At 42.4% G+C, this 26,622-nt stretch overlaps 1 long non-coding RNA gene across 1 annotated transcript; it reads right to left on the bottom strand.

Annotated features, from left to right (window-relative positions):
- Positions 1 to 2,722: 2,722 nt before the first annotated feature.
- LOC102410806 lies at positions 2,723 to 16,194 on the bottom strand. Its single transcript, XR_003112314.3, has 3 exons — positions 15,911 to 16,194; positions 14,402 to 15,042; positions 2,723 to 3,825 (listed from the first exon to the last, which is right to left on the bottom strand). It is a non-coding gene; the product is annotated as an uncharacterized LOC102410806 (long non-coding RNA).
- Between the last annotated feature and the right edge of the window lie 10,428 nt (positions 16,195 to 26,622).

The raw sequence follows: 26,622 nt of genomic DNA, 5'->3' as shown, positions 1-26,622 counted from the left end.
ATGGGCTCGCAAAGAGTCGGACACAACTGAGCAACTAACACACACAAACTAAATGTTAGAATGTCAGGACCTCATTCTGAATAGTGGGCTTCAGTAGATTCCTGTGTATTTTTCTTGAGCATTAAAACTTACCACTAAATCAGCCGCCTGTTTGGGTTCTCCCAGTCTCTTCATCTGCTATCCATCCTATGCAATCCATCCCTCCCACACCTGTGCTTCCTTTCTAGTAGACAAATCTGATCAGGTTACTGTGCCAAAAACCCTTTGAAAGCTCCCCAGAGGCAGAAGCAAGGAGCCCAAACCCATTGGCATGAAATGCAGTCTGTCCCCAGCTTAATGCGTGAGTTCCACCTTCTATTGTACCCCACTCAGGCACCCTCCTCTCCCCCCAAACCAGGACACCCTCCAGTCCCTAATCACTGAAAGTTTCTCTGCAACTGTTAATGTCCACTTGCAAAATCACTCCTCCTTTTGGACCAATACAAGGATTCTGTGGCCTTGGCATTTGGTACATAGGAGCATGAATTGCCGGAGAAGGCAATGGCAACCCACTCCAGTACGCTTGCCTGGAAACTCTCATGGATGGAGGAACCTGGTAGGCTGCAGTGCATGGGGTCTCGAAGAGTCAGACATGACTGAGCAACTTCATTTTCACTTTCATGCATTGGAGAAGGAAATGGCAACCCACTCCAGCGTTCTTGCCTGGAGAATCCCAGAGACGGAGGAGCCTGGTAGGCTGCTGTCTATGGGGTCACACAGTCAGACACGACTGAAGCGACTTAGCGGCAGCAGCAGCATGAATTGTATTCTTTCGCTCTGCTTTGTTTACATAATTCTCTCCTACACATGTAGGCGGTTTGAGAACAGGGACTTTGTATACATTTTTAATATGTTCACTTCCCAACACATAAATACTTGGTAAACATGACTACAGTAAGTTCCCTACATGCAAACGAGTTCTGTTCTGAGAGCACATTCGTAAGTTCACAATTTGTTCATAAGTCCAACAAGTTAGCCTAGGTACCCAGCTAACACAATGAGCTATATATACACTGTATTGTAATAGGTTTATAGTACTTTTTACACAAATAATACATAAAAACAAACACAGGCTGAGCACATACATATGCATCCGTAGAAGCTTCCTTATTATATAAAGATAAACAGACCATCGCTGATCTTTTTGTTTGTTTGAAGAATTGGTATTCCTTCCAATGAAGTTATGTTCAGGATAGTATGTGTGTGCATGCTAAGTCTCTTCAGTCGTGTCCAACTTTTGCAACCCCATGGACCGTAGCCCACCAGGCTCCTCTGTCCATGGAATTCTCCAGGCAAGAATACTGGAGTGGGTTGCCATGCCCTCCTCCAGGGCATATTCCTGATTCAGGGATAGAACCTGCATCTCTTTAAGTCTCCTGCAGGTGGGTTCTTGACCACTAGCGCCACGTGGGTGTAAATCAAGTGAAAGTGAAAGTTGCTCAGTCCTGTCCAACTCTTTGTGGCCCCATGGACCACCTGCCAGGCTCCTCTGTCCATGAATTTCTCCAGGCCAGAATACTGGAGTGGGTTGCCATTTCTTTCTCCAGGGAATCTTCCCAACGCAGGGATCGAACACAGGTCTCCCGCATTGCAGGTGGATTCTTTAACATCTGAGCCACCAGAGAAACCCTAGCCAAAAGCAGAGAAAGCTGTTTGCAGCCCAGAGCTGTTATCATTTGCTGGCTCTCAGTCTCCAGAGAGGAGACAGGTGGGGGAACCTTCAGATGCCCCGGAGACTGAAAGGCCAAGAGCAGGCACAAAACTCTGGAGCAGAGTGTTCTCCTTGGGAAGCTAACCAGTTGTTAAAGCCATAACTGTAGGCTGTTGAGGATCAGCTGTAGGCTGATCTGAATTCATTGTTCAGATTCTGATTTAAGTTCTCTTATGAAGAATAATGACTATCAAGGCACACCCCATACCTGCCTGAGAGTTGTTTTTTCTTTAATATATATATTTTATAAATCAGAAACTCAAGTATATTCTCTCCAGTTAGTAAGAGGTAATGAGCACAGTGTGCTAAGGATAATCTGTTTAAACAAACAGGATTTTCATGAATGCTATACTTAAAAACAGAATCCAGATCAGTGATGTGGTTAATACTACATCACTGGGCATTAGGCCAAAGTGTAGCATAAACTTCTAGACTTGAAGACAATGAAATAGCTCTAGTGGGATGACCAGAGTCTCAGTGATGAAGACTGAGTAGCCAAGTACGTTTGCTTTTTCAGTATTTCTCTGTGTTGTAATGCTGTAATGCTTATGAATAAGTGTTGATGATGTGTGATTTTAAGCTATGAGGAATTCAGTGTTTTATTCTTCAAAAGAAGTGTGAGAAGGGAAAAAAGAAAGCTCTGTTAACTCAGTCACTACTAGAGCTCTGAATATCTGTGGTTGCCCTGTGAGTCAGTTTACATACTTTCCCCACTGCCATCTGGGGACAATGTGGATAGAAATTTGGGGTATATCAGCAAGACATCTAAGCACTCATTTAAGCATTGCCAGGGATGGAAAAAAGGGAACACACAGCATACACTGCAAGCCTTTGGAAGGTATATTAAGACATTTAAGACTGAGCCAAGGTCTAGTCCAGCATTGTCCAATAGATATATAGTACAGTTCACATTATTATACAGCAGAAACTTAACATGGTAAAGCAATTATACTTCAATTAAAAATTTTTTAAAGAAATAAATATGATGCAGGTGACATATAATTCTAAATTTTCTAGTAGCACATTTTAAAAAGTAAAAAGAGGTAAGTGAATTTGACAGTAGTAAGATATTTTAATGAAGTATATCTAAAATATTAACATTTCAACATGTAATTAACAATGTTTTTTATCATCTGATACTAAGTCTTCAATATACAGTGTGTATTTTATGCTTGCAGCACATCTCAATTAACAACAACCATATTTCACTTAGCCACAAAGGGCTAGTGCTACATATCGGACACCACTGGAATCAATGGGCCTGGGTCATGCTTTGACATCACAAAAAGGAATGAAGAAGCAGCTAAGAGTGGCTCACCCAGGGAGGTGCTAAATTAGCTTACTTCCTATAGGCAACTCTAGTCTTGGAATAAATTCCTCCAAGAGAGCCCAATGCCAAAAACTAAGCAGCATTCCAGATCGCCAGTCTGTGCCAGTTAGGAGCTTAAGGATGGCAGTCTGGTTGAAAGGGGAGCTGTATCTGCATTGTGAACACAGTCTCCACATTGATTCTGTCTGCTGGGGATGGCTTGGGAGAGATCCAATGCAGATTACAGGGAGAGAAGCCAAAGCCCCAAATCACACCTGCAACCTCCTCCCTGAAGCTGAAGCTGCCCCCTGACAGTGATGCTGAAAGTGGCCCACAATGAATGTCCTACATGCTGTGGGAGAAAGCAAACGTGGAAATCACTGGCAACCGGCATCCATTGTGAAGCGCTGGGTCTAGGACCTGGGAAAAGCGAGACAGAACAGGGAGAGGGGGATGGGGAGTATCAGAAACTGCCAGAAACGGGAGGGTGGTGACCAGACTAGACAACTGGGAGGACAAGGCCACTGCAGAGGAAGGAACTCAATGGGGTCGCAGGGGGTCACCTGGGGGAGAGCCTCTTCGACCCTCGGAGGAAGGCAGAGACTGTGGGAGGGACAGCTGTTTGTTTTTCCTGCTGCAAGGAGAATAACAAAATGCTATCGGGAGAGCTAATGGGCTGCAGATGCAGAACTTCTGGCTGAGCGCTCAGGTCGGTGAAAGGCTTTGAACTGGAACCAGCTCTCTCATTTTCAGCAGTGCGTGTGGCCTGTGAAAAAGAAAGAGTGAAGTAAAGAGACTCGCCGGAGATAATTAGTTACTCCTAGCGGATAAAACAACAGAGACGATACTGCGCTGGAGAAAAAGTAGGGGTTTGTGAAAGGACTTTTGTTTGATGCTAAAGAAGTTGATTAACACACAGGAAGCTATTCAGAAGTTACATGTAAATTATGTATGCTCTAGTATGAACTTTAGAAAGCTAGCTCTGCCTTTTTAAGGGTAGCAAGCCTGGGGTCCAGTGCTAATGTGGATAGCAGTTCACAGATGCAGATGAGAGATAGTAGCCAAGGCTTCAGGTGTATGGAGTGAGGTGGTGCTGTTGTTGGGCAGGAAGGATCCTGTCAGTACGCTGACACCTACTCTTACACTTGAATGGGTGCCGGTGCCCCCACTGGTCTACCACATTGACTTCCATGTGGTGACATCAGAGGGGCGGCTGCTGGTAGGCACTTGTGGATCTAAAGGTGGGTAAAGATTTGGAGGTTATCAGCAAATAATTGGGAGCCTGTGAGGGGATCATATTACATGTGCAGCAAACTAAGAAAGCTGGTACAAATGATCAAACATCACTTTTTAAAAAATTACATTCATTTTTAATTGATGATTGCTTTACAATAGTGGTTTGATTTTTGTCATACATCAACATGAATTAGCCATAGGTGTACATATGTCACCTCCCTCTTGAACCTCCCTCCCACCCCACCCCTCTAGGAGAACAGATTTGTGGACAAGTGCAGGGGAGAGGAAGGAGAGGGGGAGATGAAGGGCGAGAGTAGCATCAAAGTATATATGCTAACATATGTAAAATAGATAGCCAGTGGAAATTTGCTGTAGGTAACTCAGGGAACTCAAACATTACTTTTAAAAAATTCCATTGTCAGATTTTATTGGGCTAACATAAGCTAACAAAGCAGAGGAAAAGTCTACAGCTAATACTATATATGTTGTATTTAAAACATCAGTTTATTATATTTTAGGTTATACCAAGAAAAAACACTGGCCACTGGTGTCATCCAAGCAAAATTAACCATACAGATGTTTAATATGATTATAATTTTTCCCTAAGAGTAAGTTTCTTTGTCAAACATCACTTCTGATAAGTTAATTTTTATTATACTTTGTGTTTAATGGAATAAGTAGTGATTGGGGGAAGATTATAAACAATACAATCCGTAGTGTGAAAGTGAAAGTCGCTCCGTCGTGTCCGACTCTTTGCGACCCCATGGACTACACAGTCCGTGGAATTCTCTAGGCCAGAATACTGGAGTGGGTAGTCTTTCCCTTCTCCCGGGGATCTTCCCAACCCCAGGGATCGAACCCAGGCCTCCCGCGTTGAAGGAGGATTCTTTACCAGCTGAGCCACAAGAGAAGCCCCAATCGGTAGTGTATATCTAGCCAAAACCAAATTTTTAGGTTTTTCTTCACTTTTTGTTAGGTATTCCAAGACCTGTAATTATTGCCAACAGTTTTTGTACTTGGTGTTGATCTTCCTCCTCCCGGCAGGCAAGAACCTAATGCATATTGGTGACGTGGGTCCCAGTTGTCCCTCAGTCAGGCCACATTAGTCTTTGCTCGCTTCCCTCTGAGGCCCTTTATGGTCCTCTTCCCTGGAGCCCTGCACCTGGGGGTAACGTCGCTGATGGGAGCCACCTGAAATCTCGCGAGGGTGGGTGAGACCCCCCCCCCCCCACAAACACACCCCCCCCCCCCTCCTAATGAGAAGAGCCAGGTGGGCCAGAAGGGCAAGGAGTAGTGAGCATGCGCTCTCCAACCAAGGGAAGACGCCGGAGAGGAAGGAGGGCCTGGCCGAGGACGAGGGGCCCGAGAGCAGGCGCCGTGATCACCAGGTGATTTGGACGAAGAGCAGATAAGATAGCAGTCCTGGAGGAAGAAAGCCCCTCCTCTCCCCTTTTACCTCGTGACTTGAGTGAGCCCGCAGTACCCCAAGTGAGTAAATTTAGTTCCCTTGGGACTGACCTTCCTCAGGGTGGGAGTCAAGGCAATTGGATGAGCCCTCCAACACCCCCCCCCCCCCCACGCAGCCCCCCACACACCTGTTTGCTGATGCCTGAAATTATTTTAACAGCAAATAAGACCTTTCACTTCTGTACTTAAAAGAATTGAATTACAATACAAAGGACAAATATTTCCTCACCCAAATGAGTTCGTAGCGAAGTATAGGGGACTAAGGTGAGGCCTGTTCAGTAATGATGGAGGTTGGGAAATGGCACGCCTTCCCTGAGTGGAAAAGCTCTGAAATGGGCGGCTGGGGTTGGAAAAGACCGGTATTCACAGTCTCTCCTGTTCCCGTGGGCTGTTAGCCTGAAATCAATCCGAGTCCAGGAGAAACGGGGGCGAGGCGAGTGTGGGGGTGCGGAGCCCCCCGGGGTGGGTGGCCGTGTTGTCAGCTGTAATAGGGTCGCTACTTGAGTCATTTCATCTGCATGAGATCGAGCTCAGAACTCCTGCGTTAGAGAAACATTTCACAAATCGCTGCGCTGCAGAATGCTTCCAAGTATTAAGTTACTCAAAAGATGCTTACTATTCATGGGCATGAACTCAGAGAACAAATATGCTCACTCCAAAAGGGACAGACTTAAATGTTGGGTTTTCTTTAATTATATTGGTTCCTAGTTAAATATAACAGACACTGCTTCTCCGAGTGTCTAGAGAATCTTTTCCAGAGTGACAATAACTTTTCCTGTTTGACTTAACCTCTTTCTGCATTTCCTCCGCGTCCCCTGCCAGCGGTGCGGGGATGGCCTCATTCCCAGAACTGTCTGTCGGGTTATGGGGCTTGGAAGTCTTTTTAGCAGTGGAGCACAGATTCCTCAGCCCTTTAAAAATGATTTAAGGTACATACAGACGTGGTTAAAATAGTGACTCAGCCACTAAGTGAGTGGATATCTTTTCATCCATGACAAACATGTCTGAAAATTATCTAATTGTTTCCTCACTTCCTAATTAGGACACTGAAAAGTTCTGGAACAGTTCATTGGAGCAGTCTAGGGAGGCCCTTCCATTCAGACAGCACTTTTTCTCTTTAATGTATTTCCATGTTCATTGTCTGTTTTGATTCAACGCTAGTAAAGTAGGCAGGGTATGTGTCATTCTGTTCACTTGACAGACCAGAAAGATAAAACACGACAGGGCAACGGTTTGCTTTCCTTCCAGAGTAAATTAGGAGCAGACCCAGATCTAGAAGTGAGGTCGGCCACGTTGGGTGGTCTCCTGACCCCAGCTTCACACAACCTCAGACCCTTGTATCCAGGACTCATGAGCTCACCTGAATCTCACTAGGCCTGAGTCAGGTGAGCTGCGGAGGTACCCCCTCCACTAGGTTGTCAGTCATCCAGCCAGCACCCTCCTCCCTCCAGATAGGATGGGGGTCAACCCTGAGCCAGGGATTAGGGCAGGAGGAGCTCTGCATTTGTTCAGGTAAGGTTCTTAAAGTGGAACTTGTAGTGAACAGTATTCTCCAAACAACATGTCAGTGATAGACAAAATTTCCTAAATAGTAAAACATACTGTTAATTAGAAATTAATGTGTCAAGGTGCTTCAGATTTAGAACCTGACACTTGATTCACAGGTGCTTTGTTAATCATCCTGTGGCCACGGTGGCAGAGTCAGGGTCTCTCTTCTGTCCCTCTCAGACCTTTGTTTTGTGTCTTGATCAATTCTTCTGTCATTCTGTGTCCTCTGTGGGTATGTTTGTGCATGAGGATATAAAGGGTAGATGGATATGTATAAATTTGCCTCAGTATATACCGTGCCTGATCTATTATGAGGGCTTTGCTGTCCTGCCTGCATATCCCTACACACTTCTTTCTCTCCTCCACTCTGTTCAGCAAATTTTTGCCTCAGATTGTTGACTCCATTGGTTATACCAGCCTCCCTCTCTTCAAGAGATAGACGCTGTTTATGTTTCCCAAGAAATTTTATGGTTTGGGTGGGAAAGATCTTGCTCCCTGCAGAGCTCTGAGAGGAAGATCCAAGAAAGAAAATAACCTTGTATTTCTGGCATTTCCTGGCTGCCCAGAGCTTTCCTCTACAGCTGACATTGATAAAATTTCAAGGACATTAGTCGATCGGGCTACTGGCTTTTATAATGTCATATTAGCATTTAAGATATTGGTCTTTTTTCTGCAGAGAATATGACATATCTCTATTTTGCATGTTATCAGATTGCTAAAAACTCAATATAGCCCCTACAGTAATTGAAAAGTGATTTTTAAAATAGAATTTGACACTCCTGACAGACACAAAAGTATTCTTAAATAGACACCTCCCTGTTTTTGCATAGGATGATACAACATTATAAAGATGTCATTTTTTCCTAGGTTAATTTAAAAAGCTAATGCATACTGACAAGCTTTTTTAGGCAAGTTGATAATGAAGTTCACGTGAAAAAACAAAGGCATCAATAGCCAGGAAAACACTTGAAAAATACCAACAACTAGAGATGACTTACCCTACCGGATATTCAAGTATACTCTAAAATCCTGTGTGATTAAAAGTGTAGTAGTACTACATGAAAAGATACATTGACCAGTAAAATAGAATGCCTAGAAATAGATCCAAAAACATATGGAATGTTAGACATTAAAGATGGCATCTCAAATCATGGGGTGAAGATGGACATTTTATTAAAGGACACTATTTACAAAAGCCAAAAAGTGAAAAAAGCCCAAATGTCCATGTAATGGATGGACAAACAAAATGTTGTGGAGTATCATTCAATAAAAATGAGATATTGGTATCTTCTATAACTGATAAACCTTGAAAACATTATGCTAAGTGAAAGAAGCAAGTCACAAAAGACCATTATTGTATGATTCCATTTATATGAACTGTCTACTATAGGCAAATCCAGAGACTGAAGTTGGTTAGTGGATGCCTAGGGCTGGGGATGGCGAAGAATAAGAGTGGATGCAAGGTTTCTTTTGGGGGTGATAAAAACATTCCAAACTTAGACTATGTTAATGGTTACAAAAGTCCCTTAATATACTAAAACCATTGAATTGTACACATAGAGGGTAAATTCTATTCTATATGAATTTATCTCAGAAAGGGTGCTTTTAAAAGGGACAAATGATCCAACAATCAATAGAAAAAATGGTAAAGATATTTTTCAAATATATGAAAAAATGTTCAAACTCAGAAATGCAAATTAAGCAACACAGAGATACAGTTTTAATCCATCATATTGGCAAAATATCAAAAAGTATGATACGTTCTGTGGGCTGTGGGAAACAGGCATTCTCACACATTACTGGTGGAAATCCAAACTGCAGAGAGAATTAGGCAATAATCTAACAAAACTACACAAGGAGTTTGACCCAGCAACACCACTTTTAGGAATACATCTTGCAGATACACTTCTAACAATATGAGAATATATATGCACAAGGTTACTCATTGCAACACTCCTGGTAATTACACATCTAAATGCTCATTTTAAAGATGAATTGAATCAGCTATGATTCATCTAGAAAATGAAAATACTAAGTACTCTAGAAAAGAATGAGGAAGATCTCTATGAAACTGGTATGATTTCCAGGCTATACTGTTAAGTGAAAAAAATAACATGCCCAAGAGCATTTTTAGTATGTTATCCTGCATGTGAGAAAGAAGGGAGATAGGGAAAATATATAAATATTTGTTCTTTCATACAAAATCTGAGGAGAAACCAAAAATTGAGGAGATAGGTTACTGTTACAAGTTCAGTTGTGATTCCCTGGACTCCCACTCCTGAAAAGATAAGTCTAAGTCCTAACTCCTAGGACCTCAGAATGTGATATTTGGAAACAAGGTCCTCCCAGATATAACTAGTTAAGATGGGGTCATGCTGGAGCAAGGTGGGCCCCTAATCCAGTGTGACTGGTGTCCTTCTAAGATGATGACCATGTGAAGAGAGAAACAAAGAGAAAGCAGCCTGTGGAGATGATAAGCATCTGGAGCATTGATAAGGGTAATGTGTCTATGAGCTAAGGAGCACCAAGAATCACCAGCAGACCATCAGAGGCTAGGAAACAACAAAAGGTATTCAGAGGGAGTTTGCCCCTGCTATAATCTCCATTTTGGACTCAGAGCCTCCAGAACTGAAAAGATAACTTTTTATTGTATTAAACCAGTCGGTTCATGGCACTTTGCATGGCAGCCTTAGGAATTACAGTTCCCTACAGAAGGAGATCCAACCAGTCCATTGTGAAGGAAATAAGCCCTGGGACTTCTTTGGAAGGAATGATGCTAAAGCTGAAACTCCAGTACTTTGGCCACCTCATGTGAAGAGTTGACTCATTGGAAAAGACTCTGATGCTGGGAGGGATTGGGGGCAGGAGGAGAAGGGGACGACAGAGGATGAGATGGCTGGATGGCATCACTGACTCGATGGACGTGAGTCTGAGTGAACTCTGGGAGTTGGTGATGGACAGAGAGGCCTGGCGTGCTGCGATTCATGGGGTCGCAAAGGGTCGGACACGACTGAGCGACTGAACTGAACTGAACTGACAGGCTGTAGGTGGGAAAAGGGTTGAAAGAAGGGAGGAACTGGATTGGGGTCATGGGAATAAGGAGAGAGCGTACTTCTCTGAATAGACCTTTTTAATATATATATATATATATATATATTGACTTTATTTGGCTGTGTCAGGTCTTAATTGTAGCATGGGGATCTTTAGTTGTAGTTGGCAGCATGTGAACTCTTAGTTGTGGCATGTGGGATCTAGTTCCATGACCAGGGATCAAACCTGGGCTCCTGCATTGGGAGTGTAGAGTCTTAGCCACATTCAGGGAAGTTCCTGAATGGATCTTTTTTTGGAGCTCTAACTCAGAACTGTTGTAATGTTTCACATACCACCCCAAAATAAACATTTAAAAATCAATTAAGATGTGGGGGAACACAATGTGGCATTCAGACGGTAAAAACCAAACCTGACTGAGGTAAAAATAACACAACTCCACTGAGGAGAGTAAGGGAGAAAAGGAATAACTTAAATGACTTTGTAGAACAATATTGTGGTTGGATATAATAAGGTTAAAGACAAACTATATACAAACTTTGTACTCTGGTTTTTAAGTTTTTTTCACAGTGGAATGAGTTAGCAATTCTGAAACTACTGTAGGTATATATTCAGGATTGAACAAATAAGTAAATATATTGTAAATACTGAAAGCCACATTTATCAAGGCTAGAAGAGGCTCTAAAGGAGTGAGTGGGTTAAATTTGGAGGAATTCTAATGAATCATCGTTTGTAATATATATAAATATAGATAGAGCCATCCTTCTCTACTAAAAAGAACCAAGGTTCCTTAGAGAAAAAGTTGAATCCAGGGTTAGGGCAGGGAAAATTAAAAAATGAGCCTGGACCATCTTGCAGTTACAGAAAATAAATTCTCAAAACATCAGAAGAACCAAGGAGCCAACCTCATGGGTCTCTCAACAGTAAGAGTGGAACAAATTGAACAAGAAACCGATAGTATTGTATTACAATCTATAGAAAAAATATCCATGAGTCTGTACTGATAAAAATAATTGAGTAAGTAAAACAGTGGCAGCAAGGGACAGCTCTTCCTCACAAAAGAATTCCAATGAATTAATGTGAGAGGACTTAGAAAATAAAAACTTGGTTAGGTAAACATTATAGTAATAATTGTTGCAGGCAAGGCTCACACTAGTCGATTCTGGAGTTTAAAGAGAAATGGACATTTGCATATTCTTAAAAGTATTTCCTTGGAGAGAGTAGTTACCAAGAGGAAAATAGTAAATTTTGGAGAGGCCCTGCATACACCACCTTAACATCACCAGGGTTAACATCACCAATTGATAAGTCATGTTGATATCAGGTACCTCTGATTCAAGGTAGTGAGAGGGGCACAGTATCACTCATGATCCTCAAATGCATAGCTTCAACCTAATATAATGAGAAAACATCACACAAACCCCTGCAAAACACTACAAAATAACCCTTTAAAAGTCAAAGTCATGAAAGACCAGGCAAGACTGAGAACTGTCACAGATTGGCAGAAACCAAGGGTGCATGACTAATAAATGAATTATGGGATCCTGGATGGGTTCCTAGGACAGAAAGAAAAAGGACAAAAGTGGAAAAACTGGTGAAATTCAGATAAGGTCTCTATTTTAGTTAATAGCATCATATCAGTGTTAACTTGCTGGTTTTGATCATGTGCCACGGTGATAAAATGGCCAGATTAAAAGTATATGCAAAATATTTGTACTATTTTTTACAACTAAGTTTAAAATTATTTCAAAATATTTAAGGAAAATGATGTAGTTTGAAATGTTTATCCTCAATCTTACCCCCAAAGTTTTAGTTATTTCTCATGATATGTATAAAGAGCATTTCTGCTTGTATTCCTTGATTTACCAATTTTACACTTCACCTAGTTCCTGCTATAATAAATGATATAGCTCATTTAATAAGTGATATAGCTCCCACCACTATAAAATCCTAGGAATAGTTATATTCCAATTTTCAGTTTCTCTGTTGACCCATCGCTATGGCCCGAATGTCTGTGCCCCGCCCAATTCACATGTTGAAATCCTAACCAGAGATGATGGTGTTAATAGGTGGGTTCTTTGGGAGGTGATTAGGTCATGAGAGTGGAGACCTCATGAATAGAATTTGCTCTTATTAAAAACTATCCCACAGAGCTCCCTTGCCCTATCACATGAGGATACAAGGAGAAGTCCAAACCTGGAAGAGGGCTCTCACCCGACTAGGATGGCACCCTGATCTGAGACATGTATCTTCCAGAACTGTGAGCAGTAAATTTCTGCTGTACATAAGCCACTCAGTCTATGGTATTTTGTTATAGGAGCCAGACAGACTAGGGCAGCCATACTTAAACCTTTAAATACAATAATATCTTTTATCTGTTCCATCTTGGCTTCCCATCAACATCCCTGCTTTTTTCTCCAGCTTGGCTTCCTCTTTTCCTTTCTCCAAACCCAGTTCACCTAACTTTTAGTTTTGTATTTTGTCATTTCCTAACAGTTAACCATAACTTAGTCTTCTTTGAACTGCCTGTTAAGTCCAGTAAGTGAAAACCAGTATGCAACAATTATATTATTATGACCAGGTAAATACTGTTCACTGCTGAGTCACACAGTGTATGCATCATAATTGAACTTCTTTTCGTGCAGCTTTCTGTTGTTCCTGGAATTTCTCCGTAGCTTTCTTTTCTGTTCCATTAGTTGTCTTTATCATATTCCCAATTATTTCCAAGCTCTTCCTAGCTTAAGTATTAAGTCTCCATTTTCCCTGGAGACCTCTTTTCAGGGATTTCTGGCTTCCTGCTCAGGTTGGAAATGCTTGCTCTAGAAATCTCTGGGATCCCTTGACTCCTCTCCTAGACTGGCTCCAGTACCTTCTATGTCTTATTTTTACCTCAGTTTACTACCTCCTTTTTTGAGAGCCTGTCTTAGTAAATTTCTTAGAAAGAGATTGTGTGAAATAAATTTCTTGAGTCCTTGCATGTCTGAAAATACTGTGATTTTTACCCTTGTATTCAAATGATGGTTTTTTTGAGTATATAGAAGTTGATCATTTTTTTTCCCTCAGGATTTTAAGATCTTTGTTCCACTGTCTTCTTGTATTTATTGCTAATATTGTCATTCTGATTTTTGTGCTTTTGTTGATGTTCTATTTTATTTGCCCCTGAAGCATTCAGCATCTTTTTCATTCTCATTATGGTGCACTTTAATGTTATATCTAGATCTGAATCTATTTTTTAAGCTTATTGTACCAGGCACTCAGTGGACCATTTTAATTACAATGTACATTTACATGGTAACATCATTCAGGCTTAAACATTTTTCTTATGTTCTTCATTTCATAATTTGCCCCCTTCTGTGTTCTCAGTTTGTTCTTTCAGAGACTCAGAAGACAATTTGGACCTTAATTGGTTGTCTTTCCCCCTTATTTTTGCATCTTAATGTCCTTGTGTCTTATTTTTGTGTCTTCATGTTGTTGGCTTCATCTTTCTGGGAGAGTTCTTTTTATTTCTATAATCTCTATTGAATATCTATTTCCACAATCATATTTTAATTTCCAAGATCTCTTTCTTGTTTTATTCCTTTTAAAATAGCATCCTATCCTTGCTTTTAAGGCATGGTTTCTTCTCACATTTTTCTGAGGATATTATTTACAGATTCCCCCCCCCCCCCCCCCCCAAGTTCTCTTCTGTTCCCTGAATTACTTTTGTTTCCTCTGGAACCAGTTTCTCTATTTGTTTGGCTCTTTTGTTCATGTTGTAATTTGAGCCAACTATCTGGCAATCCTTGTATTTCTGTTCTTGTTTAAGAAGGAGACTTAAATTGTGTGAATGGGAGAGGCTTGTCAACCAGCAAGTGAGTGAGCAGGAAACCAGCTGTCCACTGGGCATTCCCTAAATGTTAAATCTAGAGCTGCTCAACTTCATTAGAAGAGAACCTCTCATTTAAACTTTTTAAACTCCACCGCCCCCCCCACCCTCCTCCAGGGAACAGATTGCAGCTTCCAAGAGTTGTGTGTATAGACAGGGGAGAGATGGTAGGACTCACCTTCCTCCTCACAGGGCTTGGTGCAGCACAAGTCTCCAACCTGGGTTCAAGTCCTGGTCCCCTTCCTGGGCAACCTTGGTGAGTGACTGCAACATCACAGGGCCCACCCAGGCTTCTTCCTACTGCAGGTCCCTCTAGGACATTACCTTCAACCTCAGCAAGGTCAGATGGTAAGTGCAGTCTCAGAGAAGCGTTCTCTGTGTGGCAGTAAGCCTGGAGGCCAGCTCTATAAATAGCCACGGTGATTACAGAGTAACACTCCTTTTAAATGCTTGGACTTTATAGCTTTCCATTCAAAACAGTTCTGGCCCCCTTGTTTAGTCTCTCCAGGGGGTAGCTATAAAGGCCACCTTGTTTCACAGCTAAGGAGAGGTTACAAGGCAATTAAAATATTTTTGGCTCTTGATGATTATCCCCATGTGGTGGCAGCCACTAGAGTATTCCTGCCTCCGTTACCCACGAGGAACTCGACAATGCAGCAGCAACAAGCTGGGCTAGAATTAAGAGTCTTAGCCTGAAACCTTCCCTTGGTTTTCAGAAATTTTGAAGTAAAAGTCAGAAATAGCGATGTCTCTGGGACTTCCCCGGTGGTCCAGTGGTTAAGACTTTGCCTTCCAGTGCAGGGGGTGTAGGTTTGATCCCTGGTTGAGGAGTTAAGATCCCACATGCATCATGGCCAAAAACAAACAAACAAACAAAAAAAAAACAAAACATAAAACAGAAGTAATATTGTAACAAATTCAATAAAAACTTTAAAAAATGGTCCATATTAAAAATAATAATAATAATAAAGAAACTAGTGATGTGTCTAATAGGCAGGCAACTGCCACTTATTTTAAAGATGTTTTTCTCCTGTAGGAATAGGATTAGATCCTTAAGGAACAGAGTAAATGCTTCTTGTGCTAGAGTGATTAGATGCTCAAAACTGTCTGTTCTTCAGTCTGATAAATGTAGTATGTGCCTGTGTGCTCAATCGCTCAGTTGTGTCCGACTCTTTGCAACCTGATGGACTGTAGCCTGCAAGGCTCCTCTGTCTGTGGGATTTTCCTATCAAGAATACTGGAGCGGGTTGCCATTTCCTTCTCCAGAGGATTTTCCCAATCCAAGGATCGAACCTGAATCTTCTGCATCTCCTGGATCGCAGACGGATTCTTTACTGCTGAGCCGCCAGGGAAGCCCAATAAAAGTAGTCTTTGTTCAAATAAATGTATGTTCAGAGCATGTGGAAATATTTAGGTAAATACAATGTGCCACATCTAATAGCTCTGAATAGCAAATAATGCTGATTATCCTGGTCATAAAAATTATCATCATGTGGAAAGAGTATCTGTCATAATCTTAAAAATGACCCTGACACAAGCAGCCTCTTCAGTGTTCAAAATCGTGATTAACTCCTCAGAGCATCCACACAGGGCAGGCTAGACAGGTGTCATTACCACCACCCCCCTACCTGCCCTGCCCCATACAGCTGAATACACAGAGACCTAGAGAAGTTCTAGCAAAACTTACTAATCAATTCTGTATTAGGCTTATTAGATGTCAAATGCTCTGCGTAGTCTGTCTCCCTCGGGCTTGGTGGCCAGTGGACAAGAGCCCACATTACACACCTCCCAGTGCTCTCTGCACCAAGTGATGAAGGCTGGTGTTGAGGGTGCTTGTTCCTGTACTGGCCTGAGGTATAGATGACAAAAAAGAGAAGGAGAGAGAGGATTTAGAATGTTAAGAATTCTCCAACTCAGCAGGAACAGATTCTGCAAAACTTTTTTTTCCCTCTTTCTCTCTCTCTACCCTGACCCCAAAGAGCAATTATGAAAAATATTTTCAGGAAGGAAAATATTAAAATGCAAATTAAATACAGTTGTGACTGTAAATTACTGAATAAAAATGCCAGCACTGTTTTAAGAGTCCAGTGTAAGCATTGAGGACTACTGGTCATGAGGCCAACAGAGCTGACATCAGATAGGGTAGGACCACAGAGATAATCCAGTCCAGATCCCTCATTTTACAGATGAGAACACTGAGGCAGAGATGGTTAGTAAATTTTCCCAGTGACTGGAGATAGCATTAGTATGGAGAAGGCAATGGCACCCCACTCCAGTACTCTTGCCTGGAAAATCCTATGGACCGAGGAGCCTGGTAGGCTGCAGTCCATGGGGTCTCTAAGAGTCGGACACAACTGAGCGACTTCACTTTAACTTTTCACTTTTATGCGTTGGAGAAGGAAATGGCAACCCACTCCAGTGTTCTTGCCTGGAGAATCCCAGGGACAGGGGAGCCTGGTGGGCTGCCGTCCATGGGGTCTCACAGAGTCAGACGCGACTAAAGTGACTTAGCAGCAGCAGCAGCATTAGTACAGTAGCCAGCACAGGGCTGGATACAAAGCAAGTACTTATATCCATTTGGAAAAGTGTTCAGTTGCAAACAGTAGAGAATTGGCTTTACAGGTTGGTTTTTTTCAACATGAGTCCAGAGGTAGGAGTGCATGGCCTGGCTGTTCCGGGTCCTAAACGAGAAAATTGAACCTTGCAGGTCAGCATCCGATTTGCCTAGAGGCTGGGTGGAGTTCTAGGTTGCAATGTGACCAGAGAAGGGTGGCCTTGTTAAATAATGAGATTAACCAAGGAATTTTAACTTGAAGAGGCGGAACCATGGAAGCTTGAGAGAACAGGCCCTGTATTGCCCAAGAGGTCAGAATTAAGACCAGTAGTGCAATTGTTAGATGACCAACACGATTGGACAACGGGAATAATTTTTTAAATATTTTTTATTTGACTGCATTGGGTCTCAGGTGTGGCATGTGGGACCCTCATCGTGGCACATGGGCTTCTCTGTAGTTGTAGCAGGGGGGCTTAGTTGCTGCACCAAGAATGGAACCTAGTTCCCTGCATTGGAAGGCAGATTCTTAACCACTGGACCACCAGTGAAGTGCCAGGCATAGTTTTAATGATAAGCACTTACCGAAAATTATCTGCCTCTGAAAACAGTTTCTTAGAGACATTCATGGAATTGGAGAGGGGTGGGGGTGTTGGATGCTGCATGTTGGATTGGGGGGCGGGGGGGATGAAGGAGAGCTTAGGAGGGAGAGGAGAGTTAATAGCACTGAATGGGCAGATGGTCTCCAAATTCCCTTTTGGAACAATCCATTTAGCAAGGATCTGTTGAGTTTCTACTGTGTTCCACAGAGGAACCATATTTTCCAAATAAGAAGCTGGTCTGACATTTACGAAAAAGCTAATGGAGAGAACAGGGTGTCTGATGAGTGTTAAGTACTGTCTTCTCTGGAACCACTTGGTTCCTCCAGATGCCAGGGTTCCCAGTATCCCCTCCCTCTCCAGGGAACCGGCTGTTTCCATCCAGACTCTCAGGGCGGGTGAACAGGGCCAGATGTGTAGTTCAGTAGCAGCATTTTTTCCAGATAGGCTGGAGCCTGGGTTTACTCTGTGTCGCACGAGATGCCCACGTGTCTGCAAGACAGCTGGGAAGTATCAGAAAGGTAGTGGGGAGCTCACTCATCTGCCATCTCTCCAGGCTTTCTTGCCCTCGCTCTTCTTACCTGGAACATGGGAGAGAAGAGTATCTTCCTCCCAGATTTGCTGTGAGGAAGTTCTGGGCTTTGCATAGTGCTCAGTCCTTGGTAAGGATTCAACAGATGTGGTTCATGTCGTTCCTCAGCTCTGTCACTGATTTTGTCCGGTCACTTTTGCAGACGTGGATATCCTGTCCATTACATCGCGGCCAGGTTGGGCTGGAAAAAGCCCCGGGATTCCCCCCAGGGCTGAACCGGCTGGTTCTCAAACAAAATGGCCGCCGCGCTCCCCCCTCCTCGGCCAGGAGGGCATCTCTGCCAGGAGGTGGCACCACGAGCTCATGTTTCGGGCAGAGACGTGTCTGACCATTTGGTAATCGTCCCTCAGCATTGCAAGGAGCCTGAAAACTCGCCTATTTAATAGCTGCCTCTACACAGATTTTTAATCACGGTACTGATGGTGTGATTGGATTTTCCACTCTTCTGCTTGCTTCCAGAAGATCAAAATCATCTTCCTGCGAACTGTCCTCAGTATTTACGCAAGGGGTAAAGAGAGAATGTGGCAAGGCCAGCTTCCCTGCTGTGGTCTTTCCCTGTGCTCAGAAGCACAACTACAGACTCCAGGGAGCATGTACTGTGGAATCACACCTATAATAAGCCATTTGCATGCTATTCAGGAGCACAAATGGCCACTGATGCTGGCGGTTGCCTCATTGTCACATGGAAGATCACAGATAGGATTTTGAAGCCTCACAACGCTAGCAGTGGCTAGGCTGGAGAGGTCCAGAAAAAGTGGTTAAGGGGGTCTTCTTGGGTTCCTGTGAGCAGGATCAGTGTTGTGAAGACTGAGGAGGACTTGAACTAAAGGCAAATAGGGCCAAAGTCTGGGCTTCCCAGGTGAGGCTAGTGGTAAAGAACCTGCTTGCCAATGCAGGAGATGTAAGAGGCCAAATTGGATCCGTAAGTGGGGAAGATCCCCTGGAGGAGGCAATAGCAACCCACTCCAGTATTCTTGCCTGGAGAATCCCAGGGTCCTGGTCAGGGGAGCCTGATGAGCTACAGTTCATAGGGTTGCACAGAGTCACCAGGGCTGAAGTCTTAAATTTGTCCTGGGTTTCTTAAGTGAATTGAAGAGGGAATTCCACTCTGTGACATTTCTCAAGAGAAGAAAGAGGAAGGAAGAAAAGAGACTGCATGGGAGGTAGAGTGAAAAGAAAGATTAGTTATGTGAAACAGTTAATGTTTAATTAGATTATCCTGCCTTTTCCCTCTTAAGAAGTGCATAACTTTAAGCTTTAAAAAGTAGAAGATATATAAATGTATTATTTGGTCTTTGCTTTGAGCTCTTCCTGTCTCTTGTACATGTGTGAGCACTAAACATGTATTTGGTTGGCAGGCTGGAAAATTAACAGGCTAAATCAAATTATCATTTGGACTGGTTTTGACCTTTTGAATGTTAGGTTGTCAAAACTTTCTTTTCTGGGGTACTAGCCTCAACTGAACATTTAGGATGCATTCATTTGGAAAAGGAAAAAATTACTTTCAGACCCCATACAAGATTCTTTTATCATTTAAAAAAGATATGATGATTTCTCATTTATGGCAAAGGAAGTGGTGCAAACATAACAGGTGTCTCTCTGTTCTCTCTTTTTTAACATTTTTTAAATTTAGGTTTTATTTTATATTGGGGTACAGTCGATTTACAATGTTGTGTTAGGTTCAAGTGTCAGTTATACACATACATATGTCCATTCTTTATCAGATTCTTTTGCCATATAGATTATTACAGAATATTGAGTAGAGTTCCCTGTACTGTACAGGAGGTCCTTGTTGATTATTATTTTATATATAGTAGTGTGTATCGGAGAAGGCAATGGCACCCCACTCCAGTACTCTTGCCTGGAAAATCCCATGGACGGAGGAGCCTGGTAGGCTGCAGTCCATGGTGTTGCACAGTCGGACACGACTGAAGCGACTTAGCAGCAGTAGCAGTGTGTATATGTTAATCCCAAACTCCTGATTTATCTCTCCCCACCCATACTTGCCACCTTTGGAAACCATAAGTTTGTTTTCAAAGAATGAGTCTGTGTCTGTTTTGAAATAAGTTCACTTGTATCATTTTTTATATTCCATATATAAGTGATATGATATTTGTCTTTCTCTTAGTATGGTATACATTCATGTTACTGAAAATGGCATTATTTCATTCTTTTTATGGCTGAGTAATATTCCATCGTGGGCTTCCCTCATAGCTCAGTGGTAAAGAATCTGCCTGCTAATACAGGAGACACGGGTTTGAACCCTGGATTGGGAAGGTCCCCTGGAGAAGGAAATGGCAACCCACTTCAGTATTCTTGTCTGGGAAATCCCATGGACAGAGGAGCCTAACAGGCTATATATTCCATGGGGTCACAAAGAGTTGGACATGACTTAGTGACTAAACAACAACCACAACAGTATTCCATTGTATATATGTACCACATCTTCTTTATCCATTCACCTGTTGATGAATATTTTGATTGCTTCCATGCCCTGGCTATTGTAAATAGTGCTGCAGTGAACATTGGGATGCATATATATTTTTGAATTATGGTTTTCTCTGGATATATATCCAGGACTGGGATTGCTGGATCATATGGTAGTTCTATTCTTAATTTTTTAAGGAACCTCTGTACGGCTCTTCACAGTGGCTTCACCAATTTACATTCCCAACAACAGTGTCAAAGGGTTCCTTTTCTCCACACCCTTCCCAGTATATATTATTTGTAGATTTTTTGATGATGGCCATTCTGACCACTGTGAAGTGATAACCTCATTGTATTTTTTACTTGCATTTCTCTAATAATTAATGATGTTGAGCATCTCTTCATGTGCTTTTTGGCCATCTGTACGTCCTCTTTGGAGAAATATCTATTTAGGTCTTCTGCCCATTTTTTCGATTGGGTTGGGTTTTTTTTTTTTTTTTTTTTTTTTTGGAGCTACATAAGCTGTTTGTATACTTTGGAGATTAATCCTCTTCTGTTAGAGCTAAACTGATTACATTAGGTTGCTAGAGAAATCACATCACACACTGTCAAGTCTCATGGTAGGGGGGTGTAAATCTTGTGAAGCAATCATTTTTCTTCATTACTACCAAGTGCTTTGTGTGTGTGTTTGAAATTTACATTAAAGAACCCATGTCTTGAAAGACTGAAAGTCTGTTGAGGTTGGGGAGGTGGAATGGGACAGGAGATGTGAGAATGATGGTTCTGCAGTGTCCAGTATCATGTGGACTTCAGTGGAGGCTTGTTTTTTTCACTGGGCTGGGACAGAAGGGGTTGCTACATCCTGGAACAGTCCCTTCTGCTCTTTCCCCCATACCATCTGCAGAGTGGAGCAGGTGGTGTGTGGTTGAGAACGCTAGCATGGTTTCATCTGTTGTTGCTTACCGGAGGAGAACCTTCCAGTTGAGGTTTTGGCTTTCTCCTGTCTAATGAATGAGTCCTACTCTAAGATCAGCCTCTCACGGTGCCACCAACAAATGAACTCTGTTAGAGGATTTTGCAGCAACTTTAAAAAATATCATCAGTACCATGCTGCGTCCTTGCAAAACGCATTTCCTTTCTCTTGCTTAAAAGTCACACTTCTAGTGTGCTACTGACTTATGTGACAGCATATAAAAAGCAGAGAATTTTCTATTTTGAGAAGCATATCCAGTCAGATTTCTGACAAACTGGATGATGCTTTAGGTCCTATTTCCTTTTTGGGGACTTTCCCAGAGTGTCAAATAATGAGTAGGGGGCCAATTCTACAGGCTGTTCTGAGGGGTGACGCTCTATTAAAATGCATTTGAAATGAGAAGAAACCAGCATTTGCTAGAAACACACTGTAAAGGAAGACATTTAACACATGATATGAATTCTCCCATTTAGTCCTCACTTCAGTGTATAAAGAAGGTTCTGCCATCTCTTTTCTTAGGTAAGGAAACAGGTTCAGAGAGAAGGAGTAATTTGTTCTGAGTTACCTTGCATGTAGGCTCCAAAAGGGGAGTTGAAATCTAGGTTTGTCTGACCAATTGTGGTGCTGTTTTGATGTTCCATGTAAGTAGATTGCTATAGAAATGCAAAATGTTATTTGTCAATCATTTCTATAGCACATATTTTATACTAAGCACTGTTTTGAGTTCGAGCCTGAACTGGGGTGGTTGGGGAGAGAGTGACTGCCAGAACTTGCAGGAATGGGCTAGAGAAATGGGTTCAGGGGAGTTGTCAAAGGAAGCATTAGTAGCACCCAAGGATGATTCATTGTGGGGTCTGAGGTAAGGAGCGAGCAGTCAGTTTTGGTGCCAGGGTTGGATCTGTACCAGAACATTATTTCAGATGAACTCAGAGTACCCTGAAGTTGAGGAAGACGATCCCCCTTCCTCAGGCTCTAAGCTTTGCAAAAGGTTCAAGAAAACATTGGCCCAGAGGAATGTAAAACATAGATGTGTAGACCAGCTGAAGTGAGTTTTAGGCCCAGCTGAATGTTGTCTTGGCCACATTCCCTTGAAGCAGTGAAGTTCTTGAGTCTGGCTTTCACAGTTAAGAGCTGGCTTCACATTTCCATGTTTACCTATTTGGTATGTGACCTTGCACCTCAGTTTCCTCATCTCCAATAATAGCTGCCTTTTAGGGTTATGGTCAGGATCCAGTGATATCATTTATAAGATGCTCTTGGTTCAGTGCTGGCCTGAGTTCTGCATATTATACATAGCACCTCTGGGATTTCACTTTCCTGTCTATCCCCCTTTCCTGGCATTTCCAAACTCCATCTCTATCTCTCCTCAGTCTGAGACCATATGCAGATCTTCATCTTAATACCAAAACAACAACAAACCAGATTTTCTCTCCATTGCTTTGTGGTGCTACCCTCCTAGTTCTCCTGGTTGTTCTCCAATCTTCCTTTTTTTTTTTTTTTTTAATTATAGAGGTATAATTGACATATAGCTTTTTTCCAGTTTTCTTTTCTTTTTTTTTTTCCAGTTTTCTTAAAAGAGGACTCATGGGCTGCTGGTTCCAAAAAGTAGAGACATGACTGTTGCATATGTCTGAATCCCTGTGTCTAGCGAAGTGCCTGGCATGTAGCTGGCACTCAAATATTTGCTGAATGAATGACTGAGTGCCTCCATTTCTTCATTCCCAACTTGTATCCTTGCAGTATAGCTGCTTGTCTCACCACTCTTCTAAAACTTCTCTTTCCAAAATCACCTCTGACTTAATTACCAAAATCAGGATTGTCTCTTCATCCTCTTGTCTCAGAGCTCTCCCTAATGACTGCAAGTCTTTAATCTACTTTGGAGTATGGTGAAGCAAATCCGAAAGTACTCCAGAGGACACAGACAAGGCTAGGCTCTCCAGTTTCTAACTTATCTACTTGGTTAGCAGTGTCCTTTGAAGTCGTCTGAGGTCATGTCTCTTTGATGAGGGTGAGTGGCATAAGACAGTGAACATCCCGGAAGCCATCTTCCCTGATCTCAACAGCTGGAAACAATCTCCTCCTCTCCTCTGACATGCTAAACTAAGCTTTATCTGTGCTTCTCTAATGGAACTCTTTCAGTTTTGAGTTATGGTTCATTATAACCATATCTGTGTCACCCACTACATTTATACTGTCTGATGGCAGGAACTGCGCTTTTTCCTCATCTTCCTCTCCTACTCAGCCTATACCATCAGGTAATGCAAATAGGCCATTTGAAAGAACTAGGGACTTCCCTAATGGCCCAGTGGTTAGAACTCCACACTTTCAGTGCAGGGGGCACAAGTTTGAATCCTGGTTGGGGAACTAATATCCTGCATTCTGTATGGCATGGACAAAGAAAAAAAAATGACTTTACTTAATTAAAAATTTTTTTCTTAAAAGAAAGAACTAATGGTGGAAAGAAGAGGACGTGACCTTGAATGACTGACTACAGAGATCCTGCCCATGGAGGGTTTTATAATAAGCCTTTCACTCATGTTAAGCTGAGTAAAGCCCTGTTTTGTCTTAGCCCTATGTTGGGTACAATGGGAAGAATAAGATAGAGAATAACACTGAGAGCAGAGACCTAGCTTACAGTCTAAGAACAACAAGCTATACATGAGAAATGTTAAATAGCAATTAAAAAGTACAAGAAAAAAATATGAGAACAACAGGTAAAGAACATAGTGAAATACTAAGTAGCGACTACATGCTGCTGCTGCTGCTAAATCACTTCAGTCGTGTCCGACTCTGTGCAACCCCATAGACAGCAGGCCACCAGGCTCCACCGTCCCTGGGATTCTCCAGACAAGAACACTGGAGTGGGTTGCCATTTCCTTCTCCAATGCATGAGAGAGAAAAGTGAAAGTGAAGTCGCTCAGTCGTGTCTGACTCTTCGCGACCCCATAGACTACAGCCCACCAGGATCCTCTGTCCATGGGATTTGCCAGGCAAGAGTACTGGAGTGGGGTGCCATTGCTAGCTATGTGTTATAGAACTAGTGGGGGCTGGGAGGAGAATCTCTGAAGTTGCAGTGATGAGGGGCAGTTTCTAGAAGACATTGGGATTATGCTGAACTCTTTGGATGACTCCTTTCAGTTTTCCACAGTCTTAGATAGATATGTGGTGTTGGAGAAGACTTTTGAGAGTCCCTTGGACTACAAGGAGATCCAACCAGTCCATCCTAAAGGAGATCAGTCCTGGGTGTTCATTGGAAGGACTGATGTTGAAGCTAAAACTCGAATACTTTGGCCACCTGATGTGAAGAGCTGACTCATTTGAAAAGACCCTGATGCTGGGAAAGATTGAGGGCAGGAGGAGAAGGGGACGACAGAAGATGAGACGGTTGGATGGCATCACTGACTCGATGGACATGGGTTTGGGTGGACTCCGGGAGTTGGTAATGGACAGGGAGTCCTGGCATGCTGCAGTTCAAGGGGTTGCAAAGAGTTGGACACTACTGAGCGACTGAACTGAACTGAAATAGATATGTCCTAGCGTTAATTCCACTCTACAAGCTATGGGTCTTGGGTACTGTGTCCTTTAAAGCTCAAGTGGTTCCACTGCAGTAGGACAGTCAAGAGCAAGAGCTTTGGGTCAGCAAGATCAGAGAGAACACATGGTCTCTCTGATCTGGTAGCTTGCTGCAGTAAGAGGAGTTCAGTCCAGTCTCTAGTATTTTTTTAAATGTCTAAGTGTTATGGTACTGTCTTCCCCCAGAAATATTTCCAAAATGTAAACAGAATAAATGCTAATTGTCATTAAGTTGGCGCTACAGCTGGGCTCAAGAGGATGCAAGGGTGACCTTTCTGGGCTGTTCTTGGCTGACATGAGAAGCTCAGTGCCCGTTGAGGGCGGACTTTGCTGCTGGCCCCCTTGCCCTTCTCCAGAGTCTCTACTCCCCTGTTCCTGCCATGATGCTGGGTAATCAGAAACACAAACTGGATGACTGTACTCACTTATTATCTGATTTGTTTGGGGTCAACTCCATACTTGTTTGAGGCAAAGTTCTCCAGTTACTAAGTAACTTGACCTTTAATTCCACCATTTTTAAGTTAAAGGTTCTTTATTCTACACTCCATCATTTTACCAGCAATATGTTGTGTTCAATTACATCCGTGTAGGGCATCCTCAGTTTTATGTATACATCTATCAGTTCAGTTTGGTCGCTCAGTCATGTCTGACTCTCTACGACCCCAAGGACTACAGCATGCCAGGCTTCCCTATCCATCACCAACTCCTGGAGCTTGCTCAAACTCACATCCATCAGGTTGTTGATGCCATCCAATCATCTCATCTTCTGTTGTCCCCTTCTCCTGTCTTCAATCTTTCCCAGCATCAGGGTCTTTTCCAATGAGTCAGTTCTTCCTATCAGGTGGCCAAAGTATTGGAGCTTCAGCATCTGTCCTATCAGTGAATATCCAGGATTGATTTCCTTTAGGATTGACTGCTTAGATCACTTTGCAGTCCAAGGGACTCTCAAGAGTCTTCTCCAACACCACAGTTCAAAAGCATCAGTTCTTCAGCACTCAGCTTTCTTTATGATCCAACTCTCACAAACATACATGACTACTGGGAAAACCATAGATTTGACTATATGGATCTTTGTTGGTAAAGTAATGTCTCTATTTAGTATGCTATGTAGGTGGTTCATAGCTTTTCTTTCAAGGAGCAAGTGTCTTTTAATTTCATGGCTGCAGTCACCATCCAAAGTGATTTTGGAGCCAAAGAAAATAAAGTCTCTCACTGTTTCAATTGTTTCCCCATCTATTTGCCATGAAGTGATGGGACCAGATACCGTGATCTTCATTTTTTTTGAATGTTGAGTTTTAAGACAGCTTTTTCACTCTCCTCTTTCCCTTTCATCAAGAGGCTCTTTAGTTCCTCTTCACTTTCTGCCATAAGGGTGGTGTCATCTGCATATCTGAGGTTATTGGAATTTCTCCTGGCAGTCTTGATTTCACCCTGTGCTTCATCCAGCCAGGCATTTCACATGATGTACTCTGCATAAAAGTTAAATAAGCAGGTTGACAATATACAGCCTTGATGTACTCATTTCCCAATTTGGAACCAGTCCTTAGGTCCCTTTTCAGCTCTAACTGTTGCTTCTTGACCTGCATACAGATGTCTCAGGAGGCAAGTAAGGTGGTCTAGTATTCCCATCTCTTTAAGAATTTTCCACACTTTGTTGTGATCCACATAGTCAAAGGCTCTAGTG

The sequence above is a fragment of the Bubalus bubalis genome, chromosome 11 (assembly GCF_019923935.1).
Source record: "Bubalus bubalis isolate 160015118507 breed Murrah chromosome 11, NDDB_SH_1, whole genome shotgun sequence".
NCBI lineage: Eukaryota > Metazoa > Chordata > Mammalia > Artiodactyla > Bovidae > Bubalus > Bubalus bubalis.
Note: the sequence above shows the minus strand (reverse complement) of the source record. Positions and strands in the feature narration are given on the sequence as shown.